The sequence below is a fragment of the Pteronotus mesoamericanus genome, unplaced genomic scaffold (genome assembly GCF_021234165.1).
Source record: "Pteronotus mesoamericanus isolate MK-2021 breed Mesoamerican mustached bat unplaced genomic scaffold, CSHL_Meso_final contig_121, whole genome shotgun sequence".
NCBI lineage: Eukaryota > Metazoa > Chordata > Mammalia > Chiroptera > Mormoopidae > Pteronotus > Pteronotus mesoamericanus.
The window spans coordinates 5,141,394-5,157,994 of record NW_026555046.1 but is presented as its reverse complement, the minus strand read 5'-3'; positions in this window follow the sequence as shown (position 1 = coordinate 5,157,994).

The following is a 16,601-nucleotide window of genomic DNA, read 5'->3' as shown; positions in this document are numbered from 1 at the left end:
ATGTGACAACTGTTATTTTGTACAAGAGCATTTAGAAGGAGATTGTGCACTCCTCCCCTAGTGCCACATTAAACAGATTTCCTTCCCAACAAGGGGATACAAACATGGAATCTTCTAGCACAGTGGCAGTGATGGTGGTTGCATGGATGAATCTTGCAATGGGCAAGGTCTGCTAAGCTCACCATAGGCTGTATTAAGTATCTCCTTAGCCTTTTTACAAACTTCAGTGAACACATGGCTGATGACAGCCCTGGACTGGCCAAGAGAGAGAGGACCAGGAATACAGCCAGCAGGAGAAAGAACAAAGTAGCTGTGTAATGAAGAACTAACCTGACCCAAGAGAAGTCTGGCTTTTGCCTTCAGCCATGGAGCTGGGATCTCTAAGCCCCTGGAATGTCCTTAGAGGAGTTTTTGTTTACTTAGGAGCTTTGGCCATTGGACTGTGTAACAGTGCCATTTATGACAGAGCCTTTGGGCCACCCCATATCAGTTCTGACCTCCAGAAGGGGCTGAAGACTAAAGGTCAGCCATTCAGGCAGTATGGGGTCAAACCCCAGTAAAAACTCTGGACACCATACACTTGGGTAAGTTTCTCTTGTTGGCAATTCTATGAACATATTGTCATACACATCATGGTCAGGACTCCACAAATATACTGGGAGAAGACAAACGTGGGAGAAGCAGCTCCGTGTTTAGACCCCTTCTGTACTCTGTCTTTGAATCTCTTCCCTGACTGATTTCAGTTTGTAATCTTTTGCTATAATAAAACTGCAATCATAAGTATAGCAAAAAACAAACAAACAAAATAAATAAAATGTGGGTTTTGTTATTATTTAGGTATGGTGAGGCCAAGTGATTAGGAGCCCCATTTGGAAAGATAATTTGTTACTCACAGTTCCCAAGTGCAGGGTGCTGGTCACACCACCCAGGGCCACATGAGGAAACACAGAGTTAGTCAGGAGGCAGAGGGAGTGAGGGGAGTATGTGAGTGGGCAAGAGCCTTTACTGTGGTTCCTTTGGGAAGGAATGAGTGAGGCAGGGTAAGCAAGCATAGGGTTGACTACTTTGAATAATTTCAGTGGGCTCAGGTGTGTGGGGGCTTTAGGGGCTGTGCTGAGTTGTCTGGTGCCTGGCCCTGGGTGATTAGGGCAGAGAAAGAGTGGCCCTGAGTGTGAGGGCCTCACAGAGGAGGTAGTGGGGACTATGGGCTCTGGATAGGTTAGTTGGCTTATGAAAATCATGCTCATAGGCCTAGGAATTAGCCCTGGGGAGGAGCAGTGTCTCTAGGCATATCTAGGCCTCAAGGTGTCAAAGTATCAGGAAATACAGAAAACAACACACATAGTTAATACTATGGTCACCCCCTCCATCATTAAACTATTGAACAATGCCTAAAATAATCAGCCTCCCCTGTTTCTGGGCCTCTCCCATTTCTAACACCCATTCCGATGCAGATGCCCCACCCCCAATTCCAACCCCCATTCAACTTACTTTTAATTTGCTAGAAAATGCTCAACGGTTGATGGGAAATTACTTGGCTTTTCCTGTTTGCTCCCTGGGGATTGCTGATCCTCACAGTTAGGTGAGCCCCATACCCTGGTCTCTGTACTGCAGCCACTTCCATGTCTAAAAGCCTGTCGTGGTCCATTTCCTTTACAATCAGCTATTAAGAATCAAAACCACTCATCTGTTCAGCTAGGTACTTGCCATTTGCCAATTCACGATGCTTAAAATAGTAATCTCGAGCTATTTTGTTAATTTTTAACAGGATCTGTCTGTGCAACTGGACGCCAATTCCTGTGAGCAGCCACTCTGCTCAGCCTCCTGGTTACTTAAGAACTTGGCCAGGCCCCCAAAGGCCTTTTTTCCATCCCATAGACTTTTATTCCAGCTTTAGAATAACATAAATTCCACCTGATTACTCACTTCCCTATTTTGTTCTCGCTTAGTCATTAATCACTTTTATTAAAAATGGTGACCCAACTTGCCATTGCACATAAAAGTAGTTTACCTCCAGCTTTTGTTTGAGGAGTACCCTCTTTTGATCATTTTTTAACTTTACTTTTTTTGGAGAACAAATGTGGAAAATAAACAAAAAAGATGAAAATGGGAGATTGTCATTTCTTATACATGCCTCAAAATTTTTCCTAAAAGGGATGTATCATTCCATCTTCTTAAACTATTTCACTGTATTTTAGTACCTTTTACAAAACTTCCCATTCATGTATATAAAACAGAAGTTAAGTAAACTTATTGAAAACTATAATGAAGTTTTTTTATTCCCCAATCTGACATTTAAATAAAATAGATTTTTAAAAAGTCTTTATGACTAAATTTTTCTCCCCAAAATTTCTTTCATGACTGAGGTTGAAAAAACCCTCAAAGTATATTTTTGATGTCTGCCATTCACCATAATGGTGCTTTTAGTGCTCTATAGATTTCTAGTCTGTGTATAGGTGCATATATAAGAATAAATGAATTCAATTTTGAATAGTTAACTGCAGTTAATCCCATAGGACACAATCACTGCAATAAACATGTAGAACCAGCAAATGTAAACTTTACCTGTTACTGGAGATGGTCGATGTGGAACAGAGCTTGCTTAAGTGGGTGATAATAATAACTTTGGACATGTGTGCTAAATAACCTACATAGATTTTCCCATTTAACCTTTAGAATAACCCTGTGAGGTACGTACTCTGATGATCCCCATTTATCAGATGAGAAAACTGAGCTGAGGCTTAGAGAGCCTGGGCTCCTTGTGCAGATTGCCCAGCTACAGAGCCTGGTCCCCTGACTCTGCCTAGGATGGAGGGTCCTCCCGACATGGCCACCTCCCTGATGATGCTGAGAGTCAGCCACTCTCCTTTTCTCACTGCAGCCAGATACAGGCTCACCAGAGGGCACAGCTCATCAGCATGATATGTCCTTGAAGAAAATGAAATAATTCACTACAAAACGTCATAGCGATTTGAGAAATAACTGTTGGTGACCATTTGGACCAAGAACTACAGAACTTTAGCTGTCCACACTGTAAGCTCCCTGGGGGCAGGATGCTTGTGAATCTTCTTTTTATTATTCCTACTGGACCCCAACCCAGTGATGGGCACATGGCAGTGCTGAGGAAGCCTTGGGAGGTCACACACAAGTCAGAATGCCTGGTTTTAACTCTTGGCTCCACTCTTCGCTATGTGACATCAGACAACTCACTAAATCTTTATGGATCTCAGTGTTCTCATTTCTAAAGATGGGGGTGAAATCTGCTTTCTGTGGTGGGTGTAAACACAAGTGAGGAAATTATTGTGAAAGTGTTTTGTAAAGTGTTATGAATATAGATATAAACAATGAAGCAAGGTCCAGTTGAGTTGCAGCATGCTTATGTCTAGGCACAGAGACCTCAAGCTGCCTATTCTCCAGGCACTTTTGCCATCCTAGGGACTCCAATTTCTGAGTCCACATTGGGCAGGTTATGGGGAATGCTGAGAATAAAGGTGAAATAGATGGAATACTCCAGGGATTCCCAGCCCAAACTCCACAGAGCCAAGTGACTCTGCTGGCTATGCTCTGAGGTAGAAGAACCCATAAGTTCTAACATTACCATCACTGTCACTCAGGTTGTGCTGGCCACTAGATAAGCCATGGTTATCATGTACTGTTTTGACCCAACGTACAAAGGAAGGGACTAAAGTATGCAGAGGCTGAAGGGCTCACTCAAGATCGTGGGACAAGGTGGTAGCAAAGGCAGCCCATCGACAAGTGAAGTCTAACTCCAGAGCCCCCACACACACGACCTCTAGGCTATGGACTGCCCAACTCTGCTCTCTGAAAGCTTGAGAAGCTTTGTAGGGATGGAACAACTGTCTATTCTACCCACGGGGCCCACTTACGTAGGGATGGAAGGCCACAGGTACTACTGGCTCCTTAAACAATAAACCTTCCTCTGCGCACCACCTACTCCTCACCAGTCCTCATGTACGTCACTACAAAAGAGAGAAATGTCACTCTCTTTCTCTGACTGACCTTTGTGGAGGGTGGATTGGTCCATGGCCAGGCCCTGTAAAAATGATGCCCTTGAAGCATTTGTGAGGACAGGTGTGGACACCCCAGATGGAAAGGAGGGCTGGCCCAGCCTGGAGAGGGAGGAGGACTGACAGGGTGGGAGCCTGGGCTGTGCCTGAGGGAAGGGTTGGAGAGCTGGTGTTTGGTTTTGGATTTTTATATTGAGGAAATTCACATGAGATGAACCACTTTAAAGTGCCATTTAGTACCTTCACAATGTTGTGCAATCATCATTTCTAGTTCCAAAACATTTTCATCACCTCCAAAGGAGATCTGGTGAGGGGGAGGGTTTAAAGTTTTAAGGTGTGAAGTATGTGACATAACACCTAACATCCACCTCTGGTCAGGTCCTCTTGGCAGTTCCTCTAGCTTTTATGTAAGTGGATGCCAGTGGGGGACACAAGGGGGAGTCTGCCCCATATCAGGACAGCGGACATAGAGACAAGGAGGGTAGGATCCAGACCAAGAGTTCATCTGGGGGTGTTCCTGAATCAGCAGAGGCCACCTCCACTCCAAGAATAATGAGGCCTCAGCTGACATCTGCGTTATATAAGCAATTTGTGTGCCTAAGAGGCAGCTTATCAAGCTCAGCACAGAACATGCCTAGTACATAAAATGCTTTCCTCAGAGCTGTACTCACTGTACCTTGCATCATAGAAGCTACTGTGAATTGTCCAAAAGCAAAGGCTGTTTTCCTATTGGCTCTAGAATCACCTCCAAGACGGAGTCCTGTCTCTTGTTGTTTCTACCTTGGGTAAAGCAGACAACGACATAGAGGAGCCCAGAGCTCCCGGGCTGGCTGGCAGTGGTGCCCTTGTGCAGGCACCATCCCCAGCTTCCTGGAGCCACAGTCAGAGGAGCAGCCTTTCTTCCACCTCAGGCTGAGGCCAAGCTGGGCCCCTCCCCCAGGCTGCAGCTCCTGCCGCCCTCCTAGCCCACTCCCTCCTGTCTGGAATTTGAGCCACATTTTTTCATTTCCCTCCTGGTGCATTTCTGGTATTTCTTATTTGCTTTACCGAAAAGTCACTTTGAAAAACATCTCTATTCTTTAAAACAAGGCATACCTTGCATTCTTGTGCTAAAATTGTATTTTATTGAGGATTCCCTTATATTGTGAGTATTTAATGGTCAATCTGCCCTGCTGGGAATGGCAGCAAATATAACTATTGACAGGGGGTAAAAAAGATGCACTTTCTGAGACACATTTGGCAAAGTAAATCCAGCTCCTTACAAGAAAAGAATGTAATAAATTTTTCTCTATTTTTAGTCACACATAAATCCCTTTAATACATTTGAGCTCAAAACTCTGTATTTGTCTTGGTCTGAAGTGAAAGCTGCAGGCTAAGTTTAAAGGACAGAGTATTTGTCCAACGCTATGTACTGGGCTCCCCACGTGCAGAGAGCCTTGCAGGGCCCCGAGTGTCATGGTAAGCCCAGAACAGGGACTCTCCAACACATGTGGGTTGTCAAGGGAAGGCCTTCCCTCCGTTTTCCTGGGGGAGGCTGGATAGGGACAGTGGGCCCACTGAGGACCTGGGAACTCCAATTTTAATGTTCACTCTGCACAGATAGGAGGGGATGATTCTGAATTCAGCCCCTAGGTAATTTAAATGAAGGCCCAAGTGGCAGGGAGGGGAGGTGATCATACTGACCCGAAAAATGAAGGAAAGGACTGTGGCACTAGTGTCACTGTAACACTATACGCCTCACTGTTTCAGAGGCGTGACTCAGTGGACTTCATTAACAAGAGACGTCAAAGTCATGTCAAAACCTGAGTGACACAAGGGCCACACCATGTCACTGGCTCCACAAGGGACAGAGGCACTGGAGCTCAGGAAATGACCAGAGAAGAGTGTGTTCTTGATCTTAGAGGTAAAAGTCCCCAGAGGACACATATGTGAGTAACCACAGAGCCCTGAGAGGAATCTAGAGGACTTGGTGTGTTGTGGGGAAAACGGGGGAGTGGTAGGGGAGGGGTCTACAGACCCACATGTTCTTGACCATACCCTTCAGGTTGCTATGATCTGGGAGCCTCACTTATATATTCTTACGTCAAAGCGACAAAACTGGAATGGAAGCCTATCCTTTATAGCTCAAAGTGTCTGTAGTCCAGACATCCTCCAGTTCTTACCATGTGCCATCTAAGTGGTGTTAAAGAGAAGACCACAGGCTCAAAATGGTGTCGCTTGTGCTAAAGGCCCATGATACCACAGCTAGATTTAATATCTGATATCATCACCTTCTCAGAAATGTAATCTCAATCAACCATTCTAGAATTTTCTGGACAAACACCAATAACATAATCTGGGTTCTCTCCTCCATCCTCCATAGAAACAAGAGTCAATTTGCATGGTAAAAACTCTCCACCCATTTTCCCCCCCAGAAGATATCCTGGTGTAAAAGTAATCCTTTCTTTTCTATTTTTAATAATTCCCTGACCTCACTCTTTTTCCTATAAAAATCATTCACTTTGTACAATCCCCTGGGGTGCCCTTCTAGTGGCTGGATGGTATGCTGACACTGGATTCAGGCCTGCCTGGTAGACAGCCAGAAAGGCAGACGCATCATGCTATGCCTGTGTATCATGCTCTGTGCTTCTAAAGGACCTGAACATGTTTTCTTCCTTTTTTAAAAGGATTGTATTTATTTTATTTATTTATTTTTAGGATAAGGGGAAAGGAGGGAGAAATAGAGAAAGAAACAGTGATGTGAGAGAGAGACATTGACATCAGAGAGAATCATAGATCAGCTGCCTCTCGATCCTGTCCCAACCAGGCATCAAACACGCAACCCCACCATGTGCCTTGACTAGGGATCAAACCGGTAACCTTTGGCTTTGCAGATTAACACACAACCAACTGAGCCACACTGGTGAGCACTGAACGTGTTTTCATTCTTCTCCTGGTGGCCCTCAATGAGGCAAGTGACGCAAAGATGTTCATCTTAAGTGACTCACTCTGAAATCAAGCCACAGAGCGACTCAGCCACTTTCCCGAGGTCAGAAGCCCTACACTAGAGCACAGGTCTCTTGATTGCCCTTTTGATGGGTTTTCCATAGCCCTACCCCACCACTGGGATATAAGCATCCTGTTGGAGTGATGCCAAGAATATCCTTTTGAATGTACCTGGGAAGGATACAAATAATTACTTTAAAAAAAAAAAACCTTCATGTACTTAAAGATTACAACATACCCAGAAAATCCTCCATGAGATTGCTCAGTATTGACAGCACAAACCAATGGGAAATCAGAAATCAATCAGTTTGCTAGGTCAAACACTTTCATGTAAGCTTCTATTAAAGCCTTTTAAAAAGGATCCTGTTACCTTCAAGATCTTTAAGTGTCTTTTGCCTTCTCATTGTACTCTAGGTGAAAATAGCACCACCCTGAGCCCCTTTGTTGTGGTCACCAGGTGTGTCTGCCCATCCAGCCATGGATTTTTTTTATTGGGAAGACAGCAAAAAGGCACAACTGTTGTCTTGGTCTCATTTTTCAGCCAGATGTTTTGGCTCATGTAGAGTAGAGTAGGCTTTGAGACTTTTCTAAGAGAATTCAGTAAGGGATCTGTTCCAAATTTTACGTTCAAAACTTGCACAATTTGAATAATAAGGAGCACCTGAATCCCTCCCAATCCGCCACTATTTTCATTCCCTTAAGGACATAAATCAATAGCCGGCTGTTCTTCCTGTAATGGTGGAGGAACAAAATCCATCCCAAATGTTCCCTTTCTTTAAATATGAGTAAATAAAAGTGTTACTGGAAAGGGGACTCGACCCTGAGCGGGTCGGCTGAGGTGTGGCTGGTAGTGTGTAGGTTCTTGACTTCATGCCAGAAAAATTTCACAACAGGAGTCCAGGTGATTTTTGAGAGGATGTTTATTAAAGTTGGGGGCTGTGAAACAAGGAAGGGCTTAGGGATAAAAGAAGCAACAGGAGAGCCTAAGCAGGGCTGTTTTGGCTCTCTGAAAATATTATAGCAAAGAAATGAGCCTTGGCAGGGCTGCTTTAGCTCGCTGGGAAGTCAGAGAAAAACGGGGCTTTGGGAACTGGGTCAGAGGGTTAGCCAGGGACGAGATGCTGCTGCCCATTGCTGCCTGGTTGCAAATCTCCTGGGGTCCTTTAGAGTATAAGAAATGCACACATGTAGGGGAAGGAAAGAGGACGGAGAAAGGCATGGGAATGCTCCCAGGAAGGAAAGCCCACAAGCCAGGGACCTTCATTTCCAGGGGTTTAAAGGCTGGGGGTTTAGGGGAGGTCTTAGGGAGGATCTCAATAGAATATTCATCAGTTTTATGCTGTTGTACCAAAATGAGATTCATTCCCTTAACTTTATCTGTCCTTGGGTGTGGTTGGCAAATGGCACTAGTAATTGGATTTCTGCAATCTGGCTCCATGTGTAGGGTGATTTAAGCCATCTACTCTATCGTTGGGGAGAAGTGTAAACCATTTACTCTTAAGTGTCCTTGGTTGAGGGAGGATAGGATTTACTAGAAGGCTGCAGACTGCTTGTTTAACTATCCATCTCAGTTTCCCTGTTTCACTTGTCCTGGCTTACTAGCCTGTCTCAGAAGGACCAAGCTAATCCAAATCTCTCTTTTTAAGGGAATTAAATTTTGAGATGAGAACATTTAGGCAAGTTTTCTATTTAAGTCAGAGCTACGGGGAAATCTAGATTAATCACAGAAGTAGCTTCAAACCTTCCCGGTAGTATTGAAAACAACACAGGCTACATAAGCCACTGCTGATGCCTGAATTCCAGCTGATGGGCTTGGTAATTGAAGAAACAAAACAAAACCCCAAAATTCTAAGTACTTTTGTTTAGGTTTTTACTCCCAAAACCTATGGTTCAAGTAGACAGCTTCTGCTTCAGTGAATGAACGTATAGCTGTGGTTTACATAGGGCAGCTAGGCCCTGGCCAGTGTGGCTCAGTTGGTTGGACTGTCCTCCCATAAAACAAAAGGTCATGGGTTGATCCCTGGTCAGGGCACATGTGTAGGAGAGATTAATGTTTCTCCCCCTTTCTCTCTACTTTCACCTCCCTCTAAAATCAATAAGCATCTCTTTGGATGAAGATAAAAAAGAAAGTTGCTATTTGCATGTGATAATAACTGGAAACAAGGTAGAAATACCTGTATGTACAAAAAATAATAACCAACAAATAAAGCACACCAAACAAATCCACACCAAAAAAAAAACACAGTAGGCAAAAACAATATTTTTTCTCCTTAATTCAGCCGCAGCTCCAGGGTTATGGGAACTAAAACTGGAGTCACTAATATCAGAGGGCCCTAAATAGAGTCAGGAAGTCATTAAAGAAATCAGATTTACACATATTTGCATCCAGATGAGGTTGGGACTTAAGGGCTTTTTTTGCTTGCCATACAAGTACACCCTGGAACTTCCAGCTTTGTTCTCACTGGAGGGTAATTTGGGTTGCTACCTGTATCTCTGTCTCCCTGATTGCAACTCTTTTTACTCAAATAAGTGCTTTTGTTCTTCATAATAGTCTAAAATTAATTTTGGTTTACAGTGACCCTTTCTCGGAAAGTGTGTGCACTAGATTTTCTGTTTGCCGCCCACCCAGGTCCCTCTTACTCCCCCTCCCAGCTCTTCAGAGCTCCAGGAGTGCATCACCTTGAGGCCCTATCTAGTGGTTTTCTGGCTGGACTCAGCTAGCAGGAGAGATTGGCAGGAAATTGGCGGGCAGGAAGAGAGGGAGGTTGGGACATTTCTTCCTTACTCACTTTGTGTGTTGGTGCCAGGTCTCTAATTTTAACCAAGCCCCACACTTCCAGCTGTCATTTGTTCCAAGGGCACTGTTTCCTCTGCTTGCCCCTTAGTCTCAGGAGAAGTCATAGCTACCTACTGTTGCAACAACAGCCGCTGTTGTTTACTTAACTTACCTGTAGCTCTGTATCTGGCCCCTTCATCAAATTCTCTTTGCTTGAACCATCTGGCCTGAATTCTATTTTCTGCTGGGACACAAACATAGATTCTCTTTTTCACCCTAGCTAAATTAATTAACTACCCGCCAATGACCCTCTGCATTTTTTTCATTACATTTTTATAATGAAAATGTCATTGCATTTTTGTTGGCCTTCTCATTAGACTGTTGGCTCACTGAGGGCTAAGGTTGACCTAGTACACTACCAGTTAACTGATACTGCCTGAATGAACGTGTAATTTCAGGTTAAACAAATTGGGTCTAAATGCTCTTCTGAGACAAATTATATACACTTTACTTCTCACTTTCACTAAACACCTGCTACATTCGGCCCTGTGGTAGGTGATAGGGACGGAACCATGAACAAGGCAGACACACTCATAACCCTCAAAGAATTTATGATCTCAGGAAGTGTTGCAGGAACTGACAGGAAAATGGATGGTTACAATAGAGTGTGATAAGTGCTTTGACTAGAGGAGGGAAGGGTATTTTGTAAACATCCAAGAAAAATCCAATTCAAATTGGGAGTGGGCAGTCAGGGGCCACCTGGGCCAGGGTTGGCAACCTCAGATGCCTACAGGGTCTGACAGGCAATAGAAATGAGTTAATCCATCCAGGTGGGAGCTGTCTGAACTGGACATAGTATGTCCTGTCTAAAATGGCCACTGACTTCAGCTTGAGCAAATGGAGTCCTATGGTTGTGTGAGGCCAGTGTCTGTTCCCAATTTTTAGGAGAAGTCAAAAAGCTTGAGATTTATTGTTAAATGTCCAAGACCAATCCAAAAATATAAAAACACTAAGGGAAACAAAAGAAATGCAACTAGACCAGATGCTGCCGGTTTCCCATTCCTGGCCTAACTACTGGTCAAAAGAATAAGCAAGAGGTAACCAGGTGAAAGTGCGTGTGTGCATGTGCATATAGGGGCCGGTGGTAGGTACGTTAGTGGAAAGAGGGTCCCAGAGAAGAACAGCATAAACAGATACCCCAAACAAAGTCAGGGTCTGGCAGGTTGACAAATACAGTGTAATTGAAGAATGCAATGTGAGAGAGATATGGCAGGAGAGGAGGCTGGATAGGCAAACAGCAGGGCCAGGAAATGAAGGGTCTCACAGGACCGGTATGGCAGGCACTGCTGACTATCTCATCCTTAGCCCTCCTTCTTTGCTATGTTGTTTAGCTACTAGGTAGCATATGATTGAGAGGAGGGAATGCCAATCTTCACACCAGGAATCTTATTTCCTTTCTAGAATGCAATACTTGCGAGTGAGACAGAGGGAAGAGTACTTTCTTTGCACAGAAGGTTTCTTGCTCATTGAAAGAGTCAAATACAAGCAAACACATTCTTCCCCTTTTTATTTTCCCTGTGGGTATATCCTAGCTGCCATCTGGGGATCAAAAGTAAAACTAACCCTAGAAGACAAATCAATATGCTGGAAAGACAGAGCAGCCAGATGAGGAGACCCTACATTCATGATGAGGTCATGGAGCAGATGAATGAACCAGGTCTGGGACTTCTTCTTATGTGAGTTATTCTTACTGTTGGCATATTATCAGTGTTGTGTCATCTGATAACTACCACAGGAAGCGTATGAACTGAATCAAGTCAGGGAGTTGGAACTTGATTCTCAGGGCACTACGAAGTCACTGGAGGGTTTTAAGGAGAGAAGTAGCACATGAAAAATAGTAAGTTTCAGTTTCAGAGGGATCACTCTGGCTGCAATAAAGATAAATGATTGGTGACAGGGAGGAACCTGTATGTATGTTTCATTTTGCCTAGGAAACTCTAGGATCCTTGAGGGTAGGAATCGTGTTTCATTTTTCTGTCACAATGCTTTTTGTAAGGCTGGCACTCAGAGTTCAGCGAATGAGTTTAACTGCTGAGTGGTTATATCCCTTTCATGACTGCCAGAAAGCCAAAGGTCAGCCTTCAGCTGTGTCACATATAAAATACCTACAGGTTCTTGCCGAGAGTTGCCAGTTAACTTTCTAAACTTCTTTTTTCTTTTAGAGCATATGGTATTCCTATAGCCAGAACCAGCTGCATCCTTTACAGAGCACACCACAAAATAAATACATAGAGCTTTTTGTCCAAATAGAAAGAGAAAGCATCCTTAAAGGTACTAAAATATAAAGTTTTTTCCTTTCTTACATGTATCTCCAAAAGAAATCTCCCTCCCCAAAAGAAACAGGATTGGCAGTCATGCCAACAGAAGAGTTGTACATCCCCCCAACCGCCACCCCAATGGTGTGGGCTCCAGGTGCCTCCTTCAGCTGTGGGGGCAACGCTATTATTCTTGTCCCTTAAGTCCATTTCATAGTGAGCTGTGTACCCCTTGCCCACATAATTGAGTTATTAAATGGTAAGTTCTTACTGAGGGGGCTACACTACAGTGGAGTCTTCATATGAAGCAATGAGATACAAAGCATATTTACCTATCACATTTTATCAATATGTGTCATCATTTTGATGACAGAAATTAGTTTTTAAATTTTACTTGAACCTTTTTGGAATTAAGATAGCCTTGCAATCAATGACACCTTACATGATTTGTCAGTGGTCATGCCATAGTTGCCATCACCTGGGCAGGCAGTGACATTGAAAGCGCCAGCATCAAAGCTTGCAGAATGAGGATCAGCAACCTGGAGGGAAATCCCAGGATCACAGTGGAACACTGCACTCCCTGGAACCAAGTGGTTGTCAGGGGGAGGTGGTAAACCAGGCAATTTGGAAACATTCTCGAATCAAGAGTCACAAGTAGGCTGACTCTCCAGAAACACAGCATAAGCAAAGAACCCAGCACCAGTCATGTTTAGGGCCTCTTAAAAAAATGCCACATCAGTAATGAATTTAATGGTCCTACAGTGTGACATTGGGTGGGAAGACAAACTGAACATGAAGAAGTTTCAGGAGTGTCTAAAACTATTGATTTCCCTTCTTATACATACACAAGAGTGATATATGATAAAAATTATGTCTAAATAGGATGGTTATTATAAAAGAAGAACAAAGAGAAAATTACGAGTGTGGAGGGTGTGGAGAAAGTACACACCTTGTCGGAAGATAAAGTGATGCAGGCACTGTGGAAAAAAGTAAGATGGTTTCTCAAAAAATTAAACATAGCATTATCATATCCAGAAATTCCACTTTAGGGTATATATGCAAAAGGGTTGAAAGCAGGGTCTCAAACAGATATTGTATGCCCATGGTCATAGCAGCATTATTCACAGTGGCCAAAAGGTTTAAGCAAGCAAAATGTCCTTCCACAGATGACAGTATAAATAAAAATGATATAGTCACACACTGGACTATTATTCACCACTAAAAAGTAATGAAATCCTGACACATGCTATAATGTGGGTGAACCTTAAAGACGTTATGCTAAGTGAAATAAGCCCGCTGCAAAAGGACAAATAATGTATGAACCTAGAATAGTCAAATTCAAGGAGACAAAAAGTTTGAATAGTGGTTACTGGGACTGTGGAAAAGGAGGAATGGGGAGCTACTGTCTAGTAGGTACAGGGTGTCAGATGGGGAAAATGAAAAGTTCTAAAGGTGAATAGTGGGAGCAGTTGCACAACAACATGAATGTACTTGATGCCATTAAACTATACACTTTAAAATGGTTAAAATGGTAACTTTTATGTTATATAATTACTACAATAAAATCTGTCTTATTAAACCTATACAAACTCTATTAACAATTATATAATAGTTTTAACTGATAAGAAAGCATTTTGACATGATTAATTGACAGCATTTTTCTTTTTTATTGGTATATAAACTACTGGTATATCTTCCAGTCAATGACATCCTTGACTTCTGAAACATGGCCATATGACCTCCTTTATCTCTTCCTTCCACCTAAAAAAGGCCCAGTCGAGAGGTTCAGCTTGGAAGAGGAAAAGTTGTACTCAGCCACTTTACATCTGATCAATTAAGATTTACTCCCTGCCCAGCACTGTGCTAGGAGCTGGGACTAGAGACTTAATTCTTGACTTCACTGAGTTTATAGATTCTTGGTCAGGCAAAAATAATGCAAAACGCGTAGGTAGAATTATAAACTCTGGAGCAGGAATCTGAAAAGCACAGTTCTCATCTAAACTCTGTACCAGGCAAGTCTCTTTGCTTCTCTGGTGTCATCTGTAATAATGAGATGTCTGAATTAAATCTCTGAGGTCCCTTATTACTTTTCTGCATCTGTGGAAATAGAAAAAACATTGAATATAATCAAAACGAGGCATGAGAGAATGTAGCAGAGACAGGGCTTGTGTGTTCCTCTAATGGGTCCCCTTCATCCTGGGCATGGAGTTCAACTACATTTTCCAGTGTCCCCAGCAGATAAGTGGGGCCAGGTGACTGTGGCCATGCAGTCAGTCAGTATCCCAGCAGGGCCTCCAAAAAAAAAAACAAAAACCCAAAACAAAAAATTGTATGCAATCAGGTATTAGGTGTGCCCCTCTCCGGCTTGGCACCCCACTGTCTTTTCCTGTCCTTGGTGCCCTCAGAGGCCACAGTTGAAGGTGGGTGCGCAAAAAGGAAGGTGCGTCCTTCCGGGGAGGTCATCTGGAGAGTTTGCCGAACCCATGTGGGCTGTGATGTGAACAAGAATTACATTATAATCCTTAAGTTGCTCAGATTTTGTTTTGTTTATCTGAATAATTAGCCTACCCTGAATAAAACAAAAAGCAAAGTATGAATTCAATAACGATTCTTTAGATGTAGAAAGATCAGAGGAGAGATCATTGACACAGGCCCTGAGGCAAAGACAAAAGAAGAGGCAAGCATTCCAGCCAGTCCGGAGCCCACGGATTTGGCATTTGGAGGTTCGGATGTGGTTTGTTATGAGAGCTGAGATGAATATTTGATGTGGTAACCCACCTCCAGTTCCTCGCCCACCCCAAGACACACACATCCAAAGATGTCCATCATCCAGTAATACCACCAGAAAATATGCAGATGACTCTGAATGGATCCGGTCTTGTGGAAATAAAATATGCAGCACCATGAAGAAGCCAAGGCACCATACAGCTGGGTGTATTAACTGTGCAGGTGCGGTCGAGTTAGTACTCACCTGAGGTCAATCTTCAATTATAAGCTGGCAAACCCAAGAAGAGGAGGCGAAACAGGAATGAGACTGGGTAGATGGAATCCCCATGATTCCTCTGGTGTGCATTTTGTTGCCTGGGTCTTGCCAGGAAGGAGGGGAAGATGATTTCCAAGGCCTCCACCACACAGGTAACAGGAAGTGTGAGTGCTGAGGGGCAGAAGCCACATTCACCAAGCCCTGCTGGGAGGACCCCCACCCCAAAGCTGAGTCATTGCATTCACCCCAGGGCAGTAAGTAGGGTGAGGGGAGGGGAGACAAAGAGAGAGGAAGGAAAGTTAGTCAAGAGGAATGGACTTAACCTGGTAGAGGGAAACTTGTTAAAAATTCTAAAGAAGGGGCAAAACTTCCCTAACTGGTTCAGGAGAAATGTCCAAAAGGTCAGTTTGCCCTTCTTCATCATCTCCCTACTTTAAGAAGGAAGGGTCAACATTTTGGCAAAAAGCAAAACAAGAGGTCGTTTTCCATAATCTACACATAAACCTCTGCATTCATTCAGCTTCTAGAAGGGATGCCAGCCATCTCAACAAGACTCTCCCAGCACTGTGCTGTAACCTAGACCCAGAGACGTCAGGGAGAAGGAACAGCAATTCTGCAGGGGAGCAATGATTGTGCAATTATTGGCCTTGGCCAAGAGTGGAAAGTGAGATGGACAACAGATTGGAAGCACAGTGAGGGCAGGGATGGCAAACAGACCCCTAGCAGGCTTCCACTTCAGGGTCTTTGCACGTGCTGGCCCCTCTGTCTGGAAGAATCTTTCCCATTGCTGCTTGCATGGCTGGTTGCCTTGCTTTTTTCAGCCCTCTATTCTGACCCACATAAGCAGAATAACTCCCTCAGGAAACACCCTCTTCTTACCCTGTTTTAATTTTCCTTCATTACATTATTTTCCCTGTCAGACATTAAATTGTGTATCTGTTCGCTTGTCTTCTATGAGGGCATGGCCTCTGCTGTGTTGTCTGCTGTGTCCCCAGGGCCTGGAAGAGGTCCCTGGAACCCAACAGGATTCATAAGTACTCGCTGAGCAATCTTGCTAACCCATGTCAGTAGCTAGTGGCCGATTGGAGGGAGGACTGTGTTGATTTGGAGCATCAGAGAATGGTAATCAGTGACTGATACTGTGATATTGTGCCTGGCCATAGGGAGGCAGAGCCAGATGGCAGGCTGGCTACACAGCTGTCTAGTATCAGCGTTGAAAATGGTACTGAGTTTGGACTTTCCTAATGTACTAGACAGTAAGTCAACATTCTGGGTTTATGGGTGGAAGAAGTGTCATAGTGAAAATGTGGCAGCAGGGAGAGATATTTCTCCTCACAAGACACACAGGTCAGGGCAGAACGGGGCTATTGTGGAAATTAGAGTGGATCAAGAAGGCTGTGGGAAGTTAATGAGGTCTAGGGAGATGAGGCCCTCTGCCGAGGCAGTGCTCAGCGGCTGCACTGAGAGGCGGGTTTGTTTAAGATCTTGACCATTGTTAGGGAGAGAAGACTGAG